This window comes from Pseudopipra pipra, chromosome 7 (assembly GCF_036250125.1).
Source record: "Pseudopipra pipra isolate bDixPip1 chromosome 7, bDixPip1.hap1, whole genome shotgun sequence".
Taxonomy (NCBI): domain Eukaryota; kingdom Metazoa; phylum Chordata; class Aves; order Passeriformes; family Pipridae; genus Pseudopipra; species Pseudopipra pipra.
The window spans coordinates 20,256,679-20,280,132 of NC_087555.1; the positions used below are offsets into that span (position 1 = coordinate 20,256,679).

Genomic DNA, 23,454 nt, shown 5'->3' on the forward strand with positions numbered 1-23,454 from the left:
CAGTGCACGATAGTGTACTAGAATAGAGCAGTGTAACTGAACTAATGGTTTTATGTTTGGTAATTTCTCATAGATGGTTTTATATAAAAAACATTAAGCATGCATAGCATGTTATTATTTAGATAATTTAAAAGGTATGTGAAAATAATTTTGTGGTTTCTAGCATTTTCTTGCTTCCTAAATTTTTTCTGGACAGTCTTTCAAAATGTGCTGTGGAACATTTTAAAATTATTTAAAGAATGAAAAATAATGTACTTTATCTTAGAATCGACAGCATGTGGCAGCTATGCACATAAATACCTACAAATCTGATTTGGTCTTAATGTTGTTAATGTCTGCCCTGCTAAGAAGAGCACGTTTTGTTGGAAATCAGACAGAATGGGACTGATTGGTAAAGGTACGGGAGAGGGAGAGAGAGAGATGTGTATGCTGTCTTACCCATGTAAAGATCAGCGCTGGAGTAGAGTCCGTAAAAGTCTAGAAATAAATTAATACAGTTCAGTTATTTTTGTTGGCTTGTTTCTCCTCTCCCCCCAAACCAGTTTTTTCATGAGCAAACATCATTTTTGTACCATGTAAGATAAACCATGATGGCAGCCCAGTAATGGTGTTGCCTTAGTGGCTGGTGTGCAGAGCACTTGCCAGCCTGGCCGGGGTTCCTGCAGCCCTATCCTGCTGCTGTTCCAGACCTGCCTCCAGCACTGGGTGGCTTTGAGGCTTTTCTGGATCCAGGGAGTGTGCAAGCCCTGTAGCTACCTCTGCTCTTAGCAAGTTTGCTGGGAAACAGTTCTGTTTATCATAATTTTGAGGATATTAGACAAGCTGCCTCAAGCCTGCCAGGTCAGTGCTGACTCCTCCAAGGAACACCAGCAGCTGGAGACTGCCTGCAGGCTCCGCCTTCCTGGGTTTTACCATTGCGTTACTTCAGAGCTAAAGGATAGCAGAAGCATGCAACAGGGGAGCTTTTTGCAAGAGTCTTTGAAATATTTCACATTTACTTTGGATAGAACAAAAAATATATGGATTTGGATAAAAAGATAGAAGCTCTGTCTTAGAAACGTCTTTTTTGATATCACACTGCTTTGACACAGACCCCTCCTCTAGGCAGGCCATCAGAGGGGAAGGACTGTTGTCCTGTGTCACTATTTCACACTCAGGTTTAAAAACAGGAGAGAAACAATCTGAACATTTGCTAAATCCATACAGACTTTAATCTTCCTACAAACGTTTATAACTAGCACTGTCCTGCTAGTCTTAATTACATGCACTTTTAGTTACTTAATGACCAGAACCCACATACTGCTCTCCCCTTCCACAAAACAGGGTAATGTGAATTTTTCACCTCTTCCAGAGCTCCATCAGTTTCAATTGGTTTTGCCCTATAACTGAGGGAATTTAATGAAGTTGACTGTGATCTCCTTCATCACTTGTCCCAAGACTCAGGGTTTATATTTTCCCACCAAGCAGTACCAGCAAACGTTTGGGAGCAGTGTATTTAAGTGAGACTTTTAATTGCTCCATAGGGCTGCAGAGCACAAGGATCTTGGCATGGCAGGCACATGTACATCCTTATGAATAAATACAGTAGTGATATATATACACACAAATGCTACTGTAATGTCTGGAGAGGGGATCTATACTGCTGTAACAACCCACTGTGATACAGTTCTGAGAAAGGCAAAACATATCCCTGATCTGGTGGGTTGGCTTTGTTTCTGGCTTTGTTTTTGAGCTCTGCAAACCAACCCTACTGGAAATGCCAGCGAGGAAAACCACCAAGTGCAAAATGCCATAATGGAATGAAGATGTGAGAGTGTAAAGTCTAGAAAACTCTGTTAATAAAGGAAGAAATACAGAAGTCATGGATTGGAGATACAGAATGAGAGTTATGTAGGTCAGTGTATATAATGGACTCCAGCATTAAGATCTCACAAATAAGTATAATATTCTGCAAATGATGTATTATTTTAGGAAACTATATATTGCATTGTCTAAATGTGTATGGTGTTCTACATCTTTTCTTTCATAAAGGCAGGTGCATTAGTTACCATGAACACTGTGCAGATATCTGAGGGAAAGGAAAATTGCAACCACTGCCTCTTACAAACTGCAAAATTACATAAAATAGCTTTTCAGTCCAGCAATGTCATGCCTGTGATATCCAATCTTGTGTGCTCTGAAAGGATTAGAAACAACAAAAACCTTACTCTATTTTGAAGAAAGATCCCAAGGTATTTTATGGATTTTTTTTTTCTTAGTTATGAGAGTTTTCTCAGTTATTTTCTCAGATAACTGTGTGGGTTGAATGTTCATTATGTTGGCCCTTCAATTGCTGTCTCTTGAAACAAGTTTATCTTCTTCTGTTGTGTGTTTTGTTGGGGGGTTTTTGTTTGTTTTGCTTTTTTAAAAGAAAAATAAGAGTTCAGATGGTATGCCTTGGCTTGGAGTGTCTTATGCCATCCCTCTGGTAACTTCTGAGCAAAGTGCAGGTAAAGTGGTTAAGGGTGAACTGGCTGTACTTTTCCCTATGAGCAAAGTTTTAAATTTAATTACTTTTTAGGAAGATTGAGGGGGGAAAAAACAAAAAGAGAGCTTTATGCTTTCCTATGATGGGTCTCTCTGCTATTCCTACTCTGTTGTGAGGTAAAGATGTAAAAATTAAAGTTCATGTTCCTGCTTTACTTGAGCTTTTTGCTATGTATGGGGAAGAGATTTGAAAGAAAATAGTATAAGCAAAATTGGCCAATACTGTAAATACAATACTAAATTAGCTGAGGAGTCTTGGTCTGTAATTTAGGTGAGATTATTGTTGCCTCCAGGACTGATCTCTCTGCCTCTTTGTAGTATCACAAAGGGGGTTGGATAAGTAGCTATGTCACGTATATTTTTTTGGCCGCAGGTCAAAGGCTCCTACAAATTATTTCCGGTACTGTTGTTTCTGCACAGGAGCTTCAATTATGTTCAGCTTGCACAAGTAAGAAAATACATAGCTTGATTAGGCAGGGAAATATGAACTAAGCAATGAAATAGTTTGTGATGATTTAGTCAAGAATTTCTGAGTTTGCCAAATTCTATTATTAAAGACAACGCTAATTAATCAAAGACCTAAATAAGCACCTAAGTCAGGCTTACTTTCAACACAGGAATAATCCTAGGAACCTTGCAAAATTATTCACAGCATCAAAGTCTGTGATAGCAAACCTTTTTGTTGTCATGTGTTGTGACTTGAAAATAAAATTTTCAGCCATATGCAGGACTTGTATATCAAAAATGTGAATTACACAGAATGAAATCAGAGTGCAGAATTAACATACTCAAATGATAGTGAGTTAAAACTGTTGTGTTAATTCCTCATTTGGAAAAGAGGAGGAATAACTAAGATTGCTATGATCTAAATCATAGCTTCAATTGGCCACATGTTACTGTGGTTCATTTAGCAGTTTGCCCAGAAGCTGTTCAGAACATTTTTAACCTAGTCAATAGTACTTATTTCTAAAGCTGTCTTCAATATTAAAGTGTGTAGCGAATTAATATATTGTGTTTTAGTCCTGATACTGGATTCAGTATATTGTCACTTAAGGATGACTGGGGTTTTTTTCAGTTTTACCATGATCATCTTGAATTTAGTATTGAAATTTGAAGATCTTTTAACAAGAGGATATGGGTTATTACAGGGAGAGTGAAAAGCTTTTATCAGCTTTGGATTTTGTCTGTTGGAATAGGCTGTTTAACATCTGGGGGCACACACAGGCAAGGGAAGTGACACCTCCTTTCCTTTCTCAAGTGGAGCGAAAGGAAGCTTTTTAGCAGGGCAGTAGCAACGCTTTAAGCTCTTGGATCCTTGTTTTTAAAAATATTTTCATTCAATCTGTCCCTGTTCCCAACCTGTTTGTCACACTATAAGTAATCAAAGGCTCAAGCTTTGCTAAGGTAGCTGATTGCAAAAAGCAAATGTTTAGCATCATGTTTCCGTACTGTGATATGAAGTTGAGCACTTAATTGCACTATTCACAGCTCATGCTGTGAAAGCCAGAGAAGCCACCCAGCCAGAGCACAGAAAGCTGTACTGTGTAACTTCTGTGAGTAATTGTCTTGATGAGGACTGTGAGGATTTGCAGCAAATCCTTTATGAACTGACTGCACATCAAGGATAATCCTCCAGATAATGAGCACATTTGAGAGTCTTGCTAACTGTTCATAGGCAATTTTCAGGCAGACGTCAAAAGAGTTCAGCAAACATTACTCTCAACTGCAATATTTTGCCAACATTGTGGAACATTGCTGTCTCTGCTGAGAGGCTGTTGATCTTTCAAGAAAGCCCAACCTATGTAAGTGCAACAGCATTAATGTATCTAGATCTTGGTGGATGCACAGGATAGAAACCACAGCTCTTGAATCCTGGCTTGTTGCCACAGTTGTAATCCATACTATGTCACTGCTGCTGAGGCAGGTGCTGAGTGGAGACAGTCAGGATGCTGAGTCTGGGGGATGACCCTGGGTGAGAAGTTGAGGGAGATCACAGCTGCTCATCCAGACACCCAGGAGTCTGCTAGGTAGAGCACAACTGAGTCAAATTAACACTTTGCATCTGCCAGAATATAATTTGAAAAAAAAAGACTGAATGCAGCTGCTAAATTATTTAGTAAATATAGCAAATTATTCTCATTTTCCCCAAAGAGATGTTTTTGTAAGTTTTCTATGATCATGGCTTTCATCTGTATATAGACCAAGATGCTGAAATGTCTTCAACATTTATGAAGCCCTTAAATTACCAAATCTTGTTGAGAAGATAATTATCCTGAACATTAAGAACACATCTACAAAGAAGTCTGGGGATGCTGTTTTGCTCTTGGTTGCATGTTTTCATAGTAATTTCTTGAGGAAATTCTGGACAGATGGCATAGGTGATTCAACAGGAGATTGCAAACTCCTCTCTGGCAACTTCATTTGAATATTTCTTAAATATTCTAAATGGTTTTGCTGTGCCTGGGAGTAATGGACCTGAAACCAAATCAGTGCTGCAAAGAAAGATCTTCCTCTCTGGAACATTGTGGAGAGGAATTGAAATAAATGTAGGAGCCACAGTCTTAGGCTGAAGGGAGGAAAGAACAAGCATTCATTTCAGGTGCATGTTTTTCAGAAATATAAAATTTTCTATTTAGGGGGTTCCTAGCAGAGAATTGGGAGATGCTAGGTGGGCCACACACTGTTCAGTGGTTTTCACATAGAATTCCTCGGGGAGTTGGGCAACAGCAATTGGCCCTCAGTGTGTCTGGGAGGCAGCTGCCTTCTTTCATGGTGACCAGGCCCAGTATGCACCACATGTGGCTACATGGATCTTCTGTAGCTGCGTTTTTTTTCCTCATAGGCCTGATTCTGAATAAAACTGGTCTTGGAGAACCCCTTTACTGGTGGTGGAGGACAAAGCAGTGAATGATCAAGATTTAAACTTGTCTAAACTGGACACTGCATTTGAATATTTCATAAAAGTAAAACATTGACAGCAGGTTTGCTAACCAGAAAAGAAGGTATGGTTTTGTAAAATTTGGTATTCATATGACACTGAAATGGGGTTTTATCCCATTTGGCACATCTTGGCACTACATTTTCAGTAGCTCTGCTACTGTTTTGGTCATTATTTAAAAACAAGTCTCTGTCACATACAATGATTATGACCACCTAGTCAACAATGGTATCACACAGCTCATTCCATGTGGAAGGAGATGAAAGGACAGATCAGGCAGACCCTGAGAACTGCCTGTACAATGGATAGGTATCTAAAATTTTAGCAAATCAGCTATGCTTTGTCAGATATTAATCTAGAATGGTTATAAGCTAGATCTTACTTAAAATAATATTACAACTCGGGACATGCCAATCAGCAGTTCTGTCTTGTTGTATTGCTGATTACAAGTGATTTACCAGAAGCCAGTGCATGCTGCTGTTAATTGGAGTTTTGGTGCTGTCTTTAGTAGAAGGCATTTTAAACACGTATCATCCCTCACTAAGAGGGACAGAAAAGAAATGGAAAACATAAAATGATAGAGCAGAATATTTTTAAGCAGAAATCTTTTTCTTTTCTTTTTTCTGTTCTTTTAAAGTCACTCATGAGATGTCAAGGGCCAGGTCTGTGCATTTTTCTCCATGAATGCTTTTCAGAAAGAAATTTAAAAAACACTTTGTGACTTCATGTTGTGATAGGTCATTGTGACTACATCAATCATGTCCTTTTACATCAGTAACGTGTAAATTGCATCTCAGTATGGTTATAAACTGATGCAAATAACATATTTCACTTTGGGCTACCAGAGTCACAACTGTTATTTTTTTTGGCTATTCTGCTGTATTCTAGTGTGAAATCTCACAGCAAGGTTCCTTAGCTCATGTCACCACCAAACTGGTTACATCTAATGAAAGTTTAGGACCAAAACAAAAAAAGTCAAGTTCTTAAAAAAATTCAAGGAGAAAACCTTTAGAACTGCTTTAACAGAATCTTTATTACTCATGAAACAATTTCACATACCCCGTTACCAGAGTTCATAGCTTAAATTATTTTCAAGTAATAGTGTTTGAAATAAAGTATACTGCTGTTCCTGTCTTAACTTTCTTAAATTTCACTGTTAGATTTCTTTTGTATTCACAGCAGTGACTGTGAAACTGTAGTTTGGGTTATGACACCAAGAATAGATGACAGTGGTCTTGATTATATAGATGCCTACCCTAGTGATACTGCTATCTTCAATTAATCTTTGTCAAAAAAGAAGGAGTAACAATTATGTGAGGACTGGAACATCTGAAGTCACAGTGTCTGTAGTGATGATAACTCATCAAACTGGATAATGAATCTACTTCCCATAATCCACATGCTAGTGGGGGCATTGAAAGAAAAATACGAACAATTAAAACTTTTTTATTTACTGGGAAGAATTCTAAAATAGTTTTGAACCTGCCCATCAAGGTATCAGTCATGATGCTTGAGGAACTATGGTTTTGAGCTCATCAAAACTGGGGGTGCTCGGGGCTGAAAACAGCTATGTATAAAGGCATTGTTATAATCTCAGAGCACAGTTCTTATTGTTAGACAGTGACTGGAAGGATTCTGCAGTATCTCAGGCATATCTGTATGATACCTATATTTATTGTAATTGTTATGTATCTTTACATGAGAATATTGGAGATATATTTTTTTTAAGACCTGAAAAATAGCTAGAATTCATGTTATTTTCTCATTTCTTCCACAGCAGTGAGGCTAGAAAATTTTGTAACAGTGAATTTAGTTGATTGTATAATAGCATAGTTCCAACTTCTTGTGCTTAAGAAAAAAGTTATGTATTATCAGATGTCCAAGGAAACCGTTGGATACTGTGACACTGTGTCTATATGGGTGTTTTTCTTCCTTTCTTTTCCCTGGAAATATTCCTCATGTTGAGAAGGTCCCAGAGCCCTGACCTGTCCATGCAGGAACAGTTTGCAATACGATTTTTTCCATGTTTGCATTACAGTAATTAATGTAAATTTATGTCGTGAATCATTTGTCCCTGTGAGTTGTTTATAATTCAAGCTTCAGGTTTCTAATTCCCTTTGTGAAGCAGTTGAGACACATTTGACACAAGCTATTGCACAGAACTGTAACTTAAAAAACCTCACAACCAAACAAATGACTTTTGTCTTCAACTTGGAAGATATGGCCCACATATCAGCCAGATAAACTTATTCTCAGATATGTGAAACACATTTCCTAGACATACACTTTTTTCTTTTTTTCTTTTTTGGTAATTGGTTAGTCATGATTGAGATTCCCCATTTTATAGGGGCTTTCCTGTGCTGGGTTTTCTGAAAGCATTGCCTTAAATCTGGCAGAGACAAATAGCTGGAGCTCTCCCACAGGCAGGCAGTGGCTGCCTGCAGCTGGCTGTGCCCCTTCCCCTCCAGCTGGTAGGTATTCCTGGGAGGCTCCTCCCACACCTCTCCAGCTGCCACACCAAGCACCTGCAGTGCCGGCTGAGCTTCCCAAGCAAGTTACCTTGCAGAGAAGGATAGTCCTGTTGGGAAAGTGAGATTTGCCTGCTCTTTGCACTGAAAAGAGCTGGAATGACATTTGGTTGGCTTGGATGTTTTCATTAAATACATGGAGTGGTGCTTTTCCACCCAAGTGTTGGTGTGGCCACCAGCCAGTGTCCGTGCTCACAGGCCCCCTTACCTCAGGGCAGCTGAGGGACGGCACTTCTGGCTGCTATCTCTGTATCGCTGCCTTACAACGAAGACTGAAAACATGTTGCTTTTCACTTTGTCATAACTAAATGATAGATGGGATTTTGCTTGAACTTAAACAAAAACCTGCTTATACTGGGGACTGAACAAGAAAAATTTCAGCTGCAGAAGAGAGGGCATTTTTTTGCAAAACTGTTAATATTTGAGAGCAAGCTAGAGTCAAACTCTTTCAGCCGGCACATATGGATCATTTCACAGATGTGACCCCAGACTATTTGTCAGCATTTAGTTTTCTGAAGCTCGCGGTTGAAAGGACCATTGCACATTGTTACACTTAGGCATTCACTCAAGAGGCCATATCTCTTGTGGCAAGATTTAAAAATGGGCTTATAATAACTGGAGTTTTTTGGATGAATCAAATAATGGAGAGCATGCTACAGTAAATTGGTAAATACGTATCCTGGTGAATCCATAGGAGTAAAACTGTCCTCTTTCTTCTACGATATTTCAAAAGTGCAGCAAATTGTGTCCTCGGCTGAGACACTAGTTTGAAAAATACTGTTTGGATTCATAAATGGGTTGCTGCCTCCTTAGCTACACTGTAAACCTGTTCTGGATTATCAGCTGTGCCTACCTAGTCCACCCTCTTTCCCAAAAAATTGTTTCTTTATTTTTCCACTTTATTTCCTTTATGAAAATTGTGAACATTATCTATTAATCTCAATGAAAGAAACCTGGGTGTCTCTGGAGAAAGCAACCAGTTAATAGCTTGTCCATTTTTGCTCGGATCAGCTTTTATCTTGAGCCCTATGGGAATCCTTAAAGGCAAAAATAGAGGAAGGTTTCTCGCAAACTGTTATTGATGAACATTTTGTGAGAATTTCTCTGTTAATAACTCTTATCTGCCAGCTGGGAAGAATATGGCTGACAGTCTTAGGTATCTGATAAAGCTGCAGGAAGAACTGCATTCTGGTAAAGAGTAAATCTGAAGTCTGGTTTCAACTCACTTTTATCACTTATGTCATTAGAGATGTCCTTCACGTGTACTTTTAAAACTTTCACTAGGGAGCATAAATTTCAAATCCCAAAGATCTATGTGAGTAGTCAGGAATACTAACTCTGATTTCTTACATCTTTTGTCTGTGAGCATTCTTAATTAGGGGTATTTGCAGTGACTGGTAACTAGGAAAATAGCTAAGCAAAATTCTTCCTAATGTGTGTGCATGTGTGTTCGTCTGTCTTTTCACTAAACATAACAGGGGCCATTTCTATGGGCTCATTATGCTGCTAGCACATTTTACTTTCTCTTTTTCCTATTGTGACTAGGGAAGCATAACCATTGCAATTGCAACTTCTCAGAATAATTGGAAACTCTCCAGCTGGCTTCTCCACCTGTAATTGCATTGTCTCTAGTGGGCTGATGTAGGTGTAAATGTGGACTCTTTGTCCATGTTGAAGGATTTCTCAAAAGAGAGGCAGAGAACTGTTATGTAAAGGATGGCCTCAAGTATATTCAGAGTTGAAAAGCAGGGAAAACAGTCTCCCTCCTCCTCCTTGACTCTTACTGAAACTCTACTGTGGCACACGTAAAGCATGTGATTAAAGTGCCTCTCTAGAGAAGATTTTGCAGCAACTTGAACACAGTGTTGCTCTGTTCATAGGATGTGCTGAGTTGGAAGGGACCCATCAGGATCATTGAGTCTGACTCCTAGCCCTGTGCAGGATACCCCACATGTCACACCTGAGAGCATTATCCAAACATTTTTTGAACTCTGTCAGGCTTGGGGCTGTGAGCACTTCCCTGGGGAGCCTTTCCAGTGCCCAATCACCCTCTGAGTGAAAAACCTTTTCCTGATATCCAACCTACACCTCCCCTGACTCAGCTTCGTGTCATTCCTTTGAGTCCTGTTACCGGTCATGAGAGTAAAGAGGTGCCTGCCCCTTTGCTTCCCCTCATGGATGTTGAGGACCACAGCAAGATTGCTCTGCTTGGGCGTGTTGTGCCATGAGCATCACTGACATCAAGGATGGCTGGCTGCTGCCTTTATTATGGTGCAGCTCAACAGACAAAATTCTCTTTTTATCACCCACGTTTCTTTGGAATATGTTGGCTCCTGCTTGGATAGGAATGTAATGCACTTCTGATAGAAATCAACTTTGTGAAGCAATAAGCAGTAAATATGTTCTGTCACTGTGCCCAAGGGGAATCATACCGTCCATGTGTTCAAGGCCAAGCCTTAAAGAAGAAGAGGGTACATGAATATCCAGTGTAAAAATATAGATTGCTTCTCTTTGCTCTCCATCTGTGGACCTTCAAGAGCTTTATAAACACAAGCTCACCGAGCATCTGTATACCCCAAGGAGGTAGATAATACAGTAATAAAGTCTGCCAAGCAAGTTAAGGGTCCAAATCTTGATTCGTACCTCAGGGTTGTAAAAATTTAATAGAGTGGTTTCACAGAGAGACATTCTTCTGGGAGAGTTTTTCTTACAGAAGCAGCATAAGATCAAACTCCCCTTTTGATCATTTTCCAGATTTCGGGGTACTTAGCCTTTGAGCAGAATCAGAAGAGATTGCTGTATAAATAACATGAACTCAGACCTTCTCTGGAGGAAGTTGTTTGGCTTATAGGGTGGCTGGAAACAACAGGGATTCTCCTGACCATGTTTTAACTCTGCGTGGGTCTCCCTCAACATCCTAAACCCTTTTCTCACTTTTATCAGTCTCCTTTCAACATTATTTTAGTCCGAGAGATCTCTTGAACAAAAGAGATTTTAATGCAGTCTGCAGTCTTTGGTTCCATTTATTTCCCAGCTATTCTGATATCAAAGGCAGCATGAAGCAAAAATGAAATGAAATGTGGCAAAGCAGCTGTGGGGTGAACTGTTGTGGGATTGCAGAGGCCATGAAAGGAACACTGCTCTGCTCTGTGACCAAACACTTGATGTGGGGTCTGTTAGATGACACAGCCAGTGTCTCCACTGGCGCTCTGTGTCTAGCAAGGAAGGTGTGCTCTGACTCATTCTTCTCATGTAGAAAAAGCTAGGAAACATGAGGGTTGATGCAAACATCAGTAATGCTTCCTCCTGATGCTCAGGAGAAAAGGATTGATTTCTTGACACTCTCAGCAAAGAAGGATAAGAGCTGCTGGGGAGGCAGAGGGTGTCTATCTAAACCCTGCTGGGTATACAGAGGAGGACAGACAATCCTGCCCGGGGTTTATGGAGTGAAGCCTCCAGTGTGGTTCAAGGTGAGAGGAAGACAAATGATCCAAATGCACAAAATTTCAATTTATTCTTTAAAAACCTTTCTTGCTACTGATGCAATGAAGAGTAACGCCACAAAGCAAAGGGATTTCTTGATTGTTTCTTTTGGCTATGTGGTAACAGTATAACTAAAAGCTGCCCCAGAACTTTTAATGAGAACTTCACTGTTTTGTTATTCTTTCTTGCTCTTTGTCTTTTTCTTTGAACAAATTAATTTCCCTGTCTGTATAGCTCAGAGTGCACACACTTTGCAAAGATGCTGCCATCTGCCATTTAGTTTTCTTTCTAAGCTGTGATCTTAGACATATATTTCAGGGAAAAGGAAACCAAGTGGTTGAGTTTATTTTCCCTTTGTGTGAACAACAATGAGAATAATTCCAGAGCCAGGCAGTAAGGCTGCCTGAAATGTCAACTGCAAATCACTTTTTCAGCGAGGCATTAATTCATTCTGTGAAAAATACGCTGGGTAAAAGAACTCCATTTCCATTCCTCCTCCTGTTCAGTGGCTGGATCAATTAAATTCCATATAACAAATTTTTGAGATTATGTCAAATAATTTTTTACTTTTTCTAACCCTTATTCCAGATCATTTTCTTGCCCTCTCAGCCCCTTGCTACATATGCCTCTTGCAGAAGACAGGGGAGAGGTGGAGGGTGCTGCTGGGCACATGGCAGGGCCAAGGCTGCCTGTCTTCAGGTCACCACAAGCTGTCACCTCTGGCCAGAGCATGGCCCTCCCAGCAGTCAGGAACCCCTTAGTGGATAAGGGGGAATAACAGTCCCTGCCTGCAGACAGAGGGAGCAAGAGGAGGAGAAAGGGGGTCATCTTGCCCCTCCTTGACTGTGCCTTGTCATTGGAGACAAGTACTTTCAGGAGCTGAGAAAAATACTACATGACATCAAGATGGAAAACATTTCTTTGCATCTGGGAAATTAGAGCCATGGTGTGTGTCTGTGTGTGTGTAAGCTGGCAGTGCCACAAAAATATCCATGCATTTGTTAATACTTCATGATTATTTTTATTCTGATCAGTTCCCCATTCAGATGTTTCTCGTAGTCACACAAAAGCCTTGATCAGCACAGCTAAAGGGCATCATCAGTCTGAAGCAGATGGGGCAAAATGGGACAGATCTGTCTTCACAACTTCAGTCCCATCTTAAATGATTAGAGAGCTGAGGTCTCCCCTTATTCTTATTATGGGGACTGTAGAAGTAGCCCTAAGATTTCCTCTTACAAAAATAACACCAGGAACACAGCTCTTTTCTTCCTCTTGCAGCAATTGAAAACAAGTCAAAAAACAAAAAGCCTTTGCCTGCCTTTTAAATATTTAGGTTTATATTTCAATGATTATTGGAAAGTTTTGGAAAACCAGTCAAGAACTTCTTGAGAATTAAAAAAAAATACTCTCCTTTTAAAATTTTTTTTCATTTTTTTTCACAATACCAAGTGATCTTTTGTATCTTTTGACTCTCCCAAGATCACTTTGAATTTAAACTGGAAACTTTACTGGATTTTAACATGAAACCTGGTCATGCATATAGCAGCTTTGAAGGGCATGAGTAGTGTAGTATTTGAGAATGTGCTGCTATTTTGTAGATTGATGTGATTTTCTGATTTTGACATAAAATGAAAACAGTGAGAGGCTGTCACAAGCCTCTGAATCAGCCAGATTCTTCTTAGAAGCCAAAGACAGCTTTTGGCTCAGGTAGCTATTCTCCCACACATGCATTTGCCAAAAGAGAGTGCGTGCTGGGGCGCTTTTTTGCTGTTGTTTTTTTTCTCCAGATGGTGTAATGAGGGCTAGACTGCTTGTTGGTTGCCAAGAATTGTATAATATTGTGGTAAAATGCAATCCCAATCTGCAGTTTTGAAGGTAGCATATCAATCACTTACTCATCAGGTTCCTATACTTCTTGCTTGTAGGGTCAAACCTTTGTCATTAGGCCAAGCCTATTAACAAGTTTCATCCAAATGTTTTGAGAGTGATGAAATTTGGTATGTTTTCTTTCCAAATGTTGATTAAAGTGTCCACTGCTAGGAAGGTAAGAGCCAATATGCAGCTGATCCTTTTTAAAATTCTGTACCTCAAACCTAAATCACTAAATCCCTCAGCTCAGCTAAAGATTTGCTTTGGGTTTGCTTGTGATTTTTCTCTATAGTACATCTAAAGTAAAAGCAAGAGGTATTTGGTGTCACAAATAATTTACTTCTATGGTTGTGGTTTGAAACACACTGAGTGTTTTAACTTTTAAAAAATAAATTCTTGCACTTGAATGAAGTTATATTAATAAATAGAGATAAAAATTAGAACAGTTTTTCAACTAAAGAGCATGTAGTTTTTCACTGGATTGATATATGAGTCTTCCTCCTGCTGATGCGTCTTCAAAATCAACCTGATATTAACTTCATTGGGTAATGCATATGACAACAGACGAAGTCTACAATCTTTCTTTAGGTGCCCTATACACTGTATTTGGACCACCAAAAGGATTTTCTTCCTCAAGCAATAGCAGATTATTATCCTGACTGGCAGGAAATAACCTATAAATTATATCTATATCTAGCACATATGGAAGAAAAGCCATCAGACAGTATCATACATGAAAAATTGGTTGCCTTGGTCGAGTAACTAAAAGTTTAGACACATCATCTTTTAATTTGAGAAATGATGAAACCAGCAGTGACAAGAACTACACTGCAAGTTTCCAGAAGTACACATATTGGATTGAGAGGTAGGTCATTTATCAGCCACCAACGTAGATAAAATAAAATGGAAGACAAAAAAGTTTGCTCTGTACCACAATCCAAAGATTGCAGCACAAGATTATGTATTCTAAGGCATCTGCCTCTCTCTCTGTGCACCTCTAGAGACATCAAAGAAGGTCTTAAATTTCAGCATGCTCCAGCATCTCAAGTTCTGGAGGGAGAGAGAGATTGCAGAGAGTTGTCTTTATACAGCTGACATCCGTAGCCTCGAATGCCATCCATAAATTAGGACCCTATCAAATAACAGTGCCCCCAGGCATCTGCTGCTTAAAAACTGCCCTTCAGAGGATGTGAGCAATCATTTGTAGGATGGATTAAGCATTTTAGAGTCCTCGTAAGAAACCAGTATGAAAAATAGTTACCGAACCAATTAAATAATCTCTGTTGGTGGATGTCCTTTAAGTCTTTAAAAACCCGCTGAAAGAAGTGAAGTCCTTTTGCAGTATTTTTTAGAAATTCTTTAGCTATAACTTTACTGATACAAGCAGAAAAGGAATATAGAGGGGCATTTCAATTCTGTCTTTCTTCTTTGTTTGGCAGTTGATCTTGAGTGCCCACAGAGCCTATTAAACTCATTTTGCTATAACTTTACTATTGACATTTGAGATTAAATGCCAGGGTATGAAAGATTTTTTTTTTTTAAGGGCTATGACTTTTTGTTTCAATACAACATTATCAGGACCATAAGACTGTAACAGCCTGCTGTAGTGTGTTATTCCACCATTTCTTCCTACCTAAGAAAAACATTTCTGATTAGCACAGCTACTGTCCCTTTGTTACAAGGTTTATACAAAATTCAGCAGCGTTAATGCAACTGAACTCAATGGGAACTGTGAATGCTTGGCGATGTCTTTTTTCTGTTTGCAGTGCTCACTTATCTCCTCTCATCTGATAAGCTACAAAACAGGACAACTCCTTTACCAAAGCAGGAGTGAATCTTGGCACTACAACACTACAGTAAAAGATTTTTTCAGTGCTAAGACGATGCTTTACATATCGTATTCTCACCCCCCAGTTGTCATTCAGTCTGAAAAAGATGGAGGCTGGAGACCTGGGATGCTTTAGAGGCTGGGCTAAGAGTGCCCACCTGGACTGCCCTGCACACAGGGTGAGTCCAAAAGCCCTGTGTGAGGAGATGTGATGGAGAGCCAATGCCTAGAGGTTTTACCTCTTGTATGTGTTCTGGGGCGGCATCTCAGCACATCTATGTTAAGGCCTGGGAACCTAGTTCTGTATCTTCCTACCAAAAAACTAGGAGCATCCATGGAAAGTTCACACTGGATTTGGGAGCTATTGGCAAAATAAAGATGTACCACACAAATCACTATTTTTCAATATTTTCAACTGTCAGCAATGTAAAACCCTGTAAGCTCTATTTTAACTCAGTAGATAAAATATTTTGTTCTAGTGCATCCTAGAATTGCTTTTGAATACTTGGTACTGTCTCTGAAATTATGATAGTAAAGGACAGAGCTAAAGTAATTTACAGATATTATGGATTTAGTGAAGACTTCAGAGTGATTTACATGCCGTGTGTTATATTGACATAAATTTAGAGCTCAATTCATCTCAGTGAAAGAATTTTCATCAAAACTATTCCAAAATTAAGGCTCACTTAATTTTATATCTTAAAACTGCTGCTGTGTGATCAGATGCTTTTGCAGACTCAATCAAACAAAGCATTTACAGAAAACATATTCTTCTTATCATTATCCCCAACACTATGGACTTGAATGATTCTTATTTCAGAATAAACTACACCTTTTACTGTTATCTGCTCTGTAATGGGCCACTGCAGCCTGCATCTCTTTCACATAATATGTAGGTCTGTCTCATTGGACTGAAGATATTGCAGAACACCATCCATGGTACTGTTTGTTTCAGGTGTGTCATTGCAATTCGTTCCTCCCTGTTCTTTCTTATTGTAGCTTGTCCATTACTTCCAAACTGGTCATGTAAAGCTAGTCCGGAGTGGTATCTTCACAGGTCCCCATGAACAGCCAAGTGCTTGTTCTCAGTGGTGGATGAAGCATTTAACTAACGATGGAAGCGGTTGTAGGACAATCGTTGTGCTAAGAAGTCAGTAATGATTTTGGTTGCTACAGGTTCAGTGTAGCATGACTGCAGATTGCATTATATTTTTGTGTGCTTCATAAAATAACATTTTCCAATACTGTGTCTCACTTTTAGAAGTGGTAGGGCACCCGTGTAAGTTAAAACTTTTTCAGTGCTTTTTCACGGTCTGAAACAATCCCAAACTTTCAAGGGCAATGAATGGTAGAAGAAGTACTCATGAGGTGTTTATATAATTGTGATTGTGTGCAGTCTAATAATACACTTTCTGCTCTCCTTAGTGGAAGCTTTTTCTTGATGTCCACTGGATATTAAGCAATTTAATGACTTGATGAATAAGAACAAGGTGATTGCAGAAGTACTCTTGGCCAGCTAAAATAGAGCACGCAGCTCTTTTTGCTGCTCTGCATTCTGTTTAAATGGTGCATTTAATTATAGGCATCACATCTGGGAGGAGTTCTTTGGTTTATGGCAGATGCCTGACAGTGTCATCTAGAGTTTTCCTCTGCTGCCCTGAACCAATGCATCTTATATTGAACATTACAGCAAAGAGTTTGCCTGAGGGTTTGCCTGAATGATGTCCTTGTATCGCACCCAGTGCATAAGAAAAGACCTTCAGGGAACAAACCCAGCCCAGGTATCTATTGCTGAAGTCACCTAAAAGGACTCAGAGCTTGCATGAGCTTTGAGCACAGTGCTTTCTCAGTGGCTAAGCCAAGACTGTGGCTGTCTTTCTTCTTGCTTTTGTGGGGTTATTGCAGTCTGCCTGGGCCTCCCAGTATAAATAGCATTTACACAACCAGTGTTGGCAGAGGTTATTTGAGGAGATTCTTCCTTTCTGCTGCTCATTCTCTCTGCTCCAAGAGCACAGGCATGTACAGATGCAGCTTACAGTTACAGTTTTGACTCCTAAATTTATAAATGACTCTCAAGCTTCTTGTTGTGCTACTGCTGTTGCTGTCATCTGCTTCATCTTTAGTGGGATGGGTCTTGTGACATTTGCAAGCTTTTTGTTTCTTAGTCTCTTCTTGAAAGGCACCCAAAATATTAAATACTTCTGAAATGCCTCCACAATATATTTCTAATATGTTTTCAGGCCTGTTATTTTTTTTATTTTTAAAGTATTTTGAATAGAACCTAGATGTTAGATACAGTTTGAAGAAATAGAGCTCTTACTGTTACCCCTGTGTTGCTCCATGGCAGGCTACTGAACTACTAAACATCAGCAGCTTCTTACCAGGGACGTGTAGCAATGTCTGATCAGCAGCAACTGCACTGCCATAGATTTCAAACAAGGGAAATCCAGAATGTCTTCTGAGGAAAGGCTAATTTACCAAGGTCATTTGAATGTCCTGCTGATGCCTGGTTTTCTGTCTCCTCTGTCTACAATTGGCCTGGGCAGTGCATGGCTGTTTGCATCTCATAACATGCAGTGCTTTATTTCTGTGGTAAAGGTTACACTGTTTAACTGATTAATTAACCAGTGCCAACAGGCTGCAGTGGCAGCTCTTGGATTTTGAGAAGAGGCAGCGCATTGACTTTGCAAATGTAACATCTGGCTTTTCCTATTTTAACATGTGGTAACGTTTAAAGAGCTGGTCAGGCTTCTGGGATTTTAAATACCAGATGGGAATTTTATATTCCCTGTATACTTTGTCAATGTCTTGTGCAGGGCCAGTAGTTGGACTCAATGATCCTTGTGAGTCCCTTCCAGCTTGGCATGTTCTGTGATTCCGTCATCTAGTAAATACTGAAAGAAGTGGTGGCTAACTCAAAGAGGACCTGTGCTTTTCAACTCACAATTGTGCCTTCTACTACGCGTTACTACTTTTAGAATTCTCATTATCACCTTTGTTCCTTCACCACCTAAGCCTTGTCCATGTCCAGCATGTCTGCTTATCACTTCCCTAACACCTTTTTTTGGAGCAAGATGCTGTCTTATTCTTTTTTGTCACAGTAGCTAAACTTAACAGCAAATGGCAGATAGGAACTGGGCTGTGCCCAGAGAAAGTTTGTAATGTTCTCAAGCATTTTAATATAAATACAGTTATTTTCAAAATACATAAAGCCTGTAGAGTCTTTACTCTGCACTAGAAAAATAACAAGACAAAACCCAAGCAGATTACAAGGCAAACAGTTGGTTTTAAATGCTTATGGACTGGGGCTGATACTGTTTTAATTTTTAAAATTAAGTATTGTAAAAGCTTCGAAATACTTAAATATATCTTATTTTTTATTTCTTATCATAAGTAGAAATGTAAACACCAGATAACTGGACAAAGAGTGCCTGTTCACTTGAGATTTACAGCTCACTATTACAGGTCCAGAAATTGAGTTGCTCATCTGAGCTTCAAAGCTTTAAATATTTGGTTTTGTCTTCTGACGTATAGGAATTCCTTTGAAAATATCAGATCACAAAACCGGCATAATTAGCACTGAATTCCCTGTATAATGAACGGAACTGTCAGACTATAATGTCTGTTCCTCATCATAAATCTGCTACATAGCCAACTGTATCATACAGTTAAGCAATTAAAATAAAAATGAAATGTGTTATCTGGCATTTTCTAATTGTGGTTTTAATGGACAACATGAAAACAGGAATAATGAAAGAAAAGTTTTATATTCCTTACACTTCACTGACCTTCATCCTTATTTCTAGCTTTTCCGCTAAATATCAAAAGATCCAGTGTAATAGAGAATGACAGGGAGCACATCTGACAAAACTCTCTCTTAAGTCTTGTTGAATAAAACATTTGGAGGAACTGCTTCTTAGCACCAGCAGGTTAGCATTAAAAGTTTTAAAGCAAACCTAAACACCCCTCTGACAAATGACAGTTCCAGATTTTAAAATTAAGATTACAGACGCTGCTGAAGCTATCAAAAGAAATGTGCCCAGCAGTTGCCCAGTGCACTTGCTCATGACAATGCTATTTGTCTGTCAGGAGATCACCCGCACGGGGGATCTAATGCTGAGGATGCTGGCACACATTATGAAAAGCAGAAGCCTTGATCATATTGTCAGTCACACAGCCACGGTTCTTGCCCTGCTCTTTAATACAAAAAGTTTCCCTTTCAGATTTCTCTAGCAGTTTGTCTGAGTTCTGAATAACAATTTGTTTTCATCTACTTGAAAAGTAAATTAGAAAAAAACAGCCTATAAAACCTATTTATTTTTCTTATTTGTTTTCAGTAATAACCATGCTAAAAACTAAAAATATGGAAGGATATTTTGAAGGACATAATCCTGGGCAGAACTCTCAAGGGCACTCTATAGTGCCTTCCAATCCAAACCACTCTGTTTCTATGTTAAAGCCTAATATAATAGAGGAAACTCCAGGCGATTATTTGGGCTTAGCTTCACATACTTCCCACACAGGGATTTTGCAGACCAGGTTTGAAAATCATAGACACGATACATGCTGAAGTTGACTCCTGCTGTGAACTAGTCAGTGCGTTTGCACAACTTTTCTAGCACTCTCCAGCCTCCCCAAAGCCACACCACCAGGAAGCATTCCCTCCTTCGACCTGTGATGCTGTCAGAAGAGCCCATTCTTTATGGGTAATTATGAACACAGAATCCTTTTTCTGTATTTTACATAATATGTTCAATCATCTTGAATTTATATTAGTATTTTTCCTAACTGAATTGAGGAATACAGATTTATTTTTTTTAATGCTTTATCTAGACACTTAAAATGAAAGATGCCTAATATGGTCTCCTTGCCATTGGCTGTTGCTCAGGCAATAGTCATTGGATATGAGAATGAAGGTCTTGTCATCACTCATTTTGGAAAAGTTATCTTTCTGGGAACCATTTTTGCTCCTCTTTTCAAAAAGAAATATCAATTAAACTTGGAAATTTAAATGTAGATTTCAAAGATCCATGTTAAAAAATGCAAGATGAAGTTTATCAGGCAATTCTGACCAAAATTGCTTTTAGTTTGGTTTCTTGATAACAGAGCTTAGAGATAAAATAAACAGAACATTGCTTAAGTTGATAGATACAGTTTTAGATTTCGAATATTTTTAAAACTTACAAAAAATGCCTCATTTTTCTCTTAAAAGCTCTGGTATCAGGTAATTATCAAAAAGTTGGGCTATTTTTTATTCAAAGGCAGTTCCGGTCTCATTATCCTCGTACAGACACAACTCTCATTGGAATCATCCTGAACTTTGCTTCTGTGACTAGTATGGGTTTAAATGAGACATTGACATTTCCAGGATGGTCATTGTTACACTTCTTCTACTTTGCTGTATCTTCCATTCCACTTCTCCTTTATTGTGGCTAACTTATTGCCCAGTTTTCTTTTGTTCCAAAAATCTATTCATTCTTTCTTTTCTAAAGAGAACAAAAATAGAGGGAAAAAAATCTCTGTATCAAAGAAAATGAATATTTGCGTCTCAAGGAATACTTCCTTTTAAAAGTTCCTTGAAAAACTTTAAGAAAATAAAACCTTAGATATATTCTGCATGTATTATGGTGTATAAATATCTGTATTTTAACTCAATCTATTTCAAGCAAGTCCATTAACAAGAACACAATACATTTGACTTCTACATTTGTATAAAACAGCAATCAAATTAACTAGATGCTGAGTATATTTAAACTATAATTTCTCCTGCCAGTAGGTCTAATGGTGAAATAATTTTTCCAGAAATCCCTCCCCCTGCCTTCTAACAACCTGATGTTTCTTGTCACTGTTGACATCAGAAAGTTCTTGCAGACTAAAATATACTAAAGAAAGCATACATTAGCCAAGAAATAATTGCAAAAGCCAGTACAATAAATGCTCCCTATCATGAAGTGGCCCATACACATAGGATTTCCAGGGTGCAACAAACTTCATCCAGTGCATCAGATGTCCCTGGTGAAACTCTTTAGAGAAAATTAAGTAACCCCAGTGCACTGAGTGAATTCATTAAAGTATGTGAGAACAGACAAAAGTGTAATTGTGAGAATACAGCTTCATCTCTAACATCAACCTGTCATGGAAGACGAGCTTGGAAAAGAAATTTCTTAGCACTCATGGACACAAATTCAATACATAGTGTTTTTATGGCACATTGCAGTTTTCTGTGTAAGACACCCTCAGTGTTCCAAGGAAAATAATTAATGGGTTATCTGTCAAGCTTATCCCACAGGACCTAATCATCTCCAGTTATTCTAGCACTCACTTCTCCAAAGGTGCTTTTTCTTTCAAATTTAATAAATGATTACCATAATTAATTTAAACACGGAGATTTGTTTGCAAGCTGCCCTTAGGCTGAAGTCTGTTGTTTCTTTTTCAGACCTTGCTGGTGTTTCATACCTAAAACCACGTCCATTCTTTTGTCTGCTATATAATATCATCTCACAAACACTGCTACCTCTCCCTATAAATTCAGTCTAACTTAGAGACTACATTAATTAGTTTCCATTATCCTTCTACTTTGCATATTTTCTTCTCTACTTATAGTTTTATGTAATTTGCTTTGCTTGGCTTCAGGTTTTTTGTTTTTTTTTTCATTAGACTGTGAGCTTTTACATTCAGGGATATAACTTGATTTAATAGGATCTGACTTAATAAGATGCCAGCAGGTAGTACAGAACATAAATAGTAGAAATAATTGTCCATAAATGCTTATTAATGCAAATATGTCTCCAGTACTTATCTTTGAGCATTTTATTCCAAATTTTCTATTTTGATCTAAAAGTTCTCTTTGTATTCTTTGCTCTCCTGCTCATCCAGCCTGTGAAGTAAAGCATTGAAAGTTCTGCTGCTGCCAGGGGGTCAAGGGGAAATGTGTCACCAGCTAAAAGTCAAACAGAGTGGTTTTAATTGCTATGTGCTACTAATTTGATGAACTCCACATAGGACAGGTGTAATAGGACATCTATTCAATGTTCCCTAGAGTTCAGATGTCCTTCCCAGTCTAAACAGAGTGCTGACATTTCTGTCATCGTGTTTTAGTTTAGAATCCCAAAGTTAAAGTAGTTTGAAACAAATGATTTTGTGAAATTTATGATGATGATTAAAGAGAAAAGAAGTTCTACCCTCTCCAGAACATTAATGACAAACCAGATGATGCATCTTCCATACTAGAAATAAGATTAAGCACTTTAAAAGCCAAGGCATATCAATAGAAGTGAAATTGAGCTTTTCAGAGCAGACTATCCAATCATCTCAGATAGCAAGTAAATCACTCAGCTCAGTGATTTTATAATGTGCAATGTTTTTGGAGTGCTATTGCAAACTTTGTACCATCCTCAAGCATAAGGCACCATCCGCTTGCTATAGAATGGACCCTATTAGGGACAGCTGTACAAGTGACAAATCTGCACACAGACTGCCAAATAAGTAGTACAAATTCTATGCAGTAGCTGTGCTATTTAAACCTTTCAGTTTTCTGAAATACACTTCTCTAATGATGCTCATGTTGTTATTCCAATAATAGATAACACCCTATCATTTCAGGATTTTAAAGCTAGTCTGGGAAAATATCAGAAAATGTAATTTATCATGCATTTGCAGTCAGTTGTAGTGAGCTAATTGACAGGCCTTTCCTCTTCCTACATTTTTTTGATCACTTTTACGATTTGGTCATGAATTTTGGAAGGGTGATGCCAGGACATTCTACGCTCTTCTTACAACTGTGTTGGTGATGTTTGCTATCTCTGTCAAAGGGGGATAGAACAACGTTCATTTTCCCAAAATTGGAAACCTACTTTATCAAATTGCAACCTGTTTTTGCATCTCAAACCAATCAGAACTACGCTGGAGCAAAATTGCATGAGCAATCCTCACCAAATGTTCTTCCTTAAGCCACTAAGCCACTGGGTACCTGTTTCTTTTAAACCTTCTGATAAAGAAATAATGACATTTCAGCATACAACATTATTTAAAGTCCAGGCTTGAGATGTAACTTTTCATACTTTGAAAGTTTTCATATTTTTAAAATCTTTGACGCCTTCTTCATGGCCAGGCGATTTTGCAGGATGTAGAGATAGGAGGGTATTGTTATATAGTTGCTTGCTTTTGCTTTCTAACTCGCCAGTAAGAAAGCGTTGTTGCTTTTCAGAATATAATACTATGCTTGTTTTTTGGTGAAGGCTGCAAAATTGGAGACTTGTGGCAGCTGTGGTGTATGTTTAGTT

General features: G+C 38.6%; 1 protein-coding gene across 4 annotated transcripts in view; it reads right to left on the reverse strand.

Moving 5' to 3' along the window:
* The window catches only part of B3GALT1 (beta-1,3-galactosyltransferase 1), a 186,491-nt gene that overhangs the window by 5,173 nt on the left and 157,864 nt on the right, over positions 1 to 23,454 (reverse strand). For all 4 annotated transcript variants that reach the window (XM_064660988.1, XM_064660984.1, XM_064660987.1 and 1 more), the window contains one exon: positions 439 to 477. The gene's annotated coding sequence lies outside the window, so the exon portion shown is untranslated. The remainder of the gene's footprint in view (positions 1 to 438; positions 478 to 23,454) is intronic.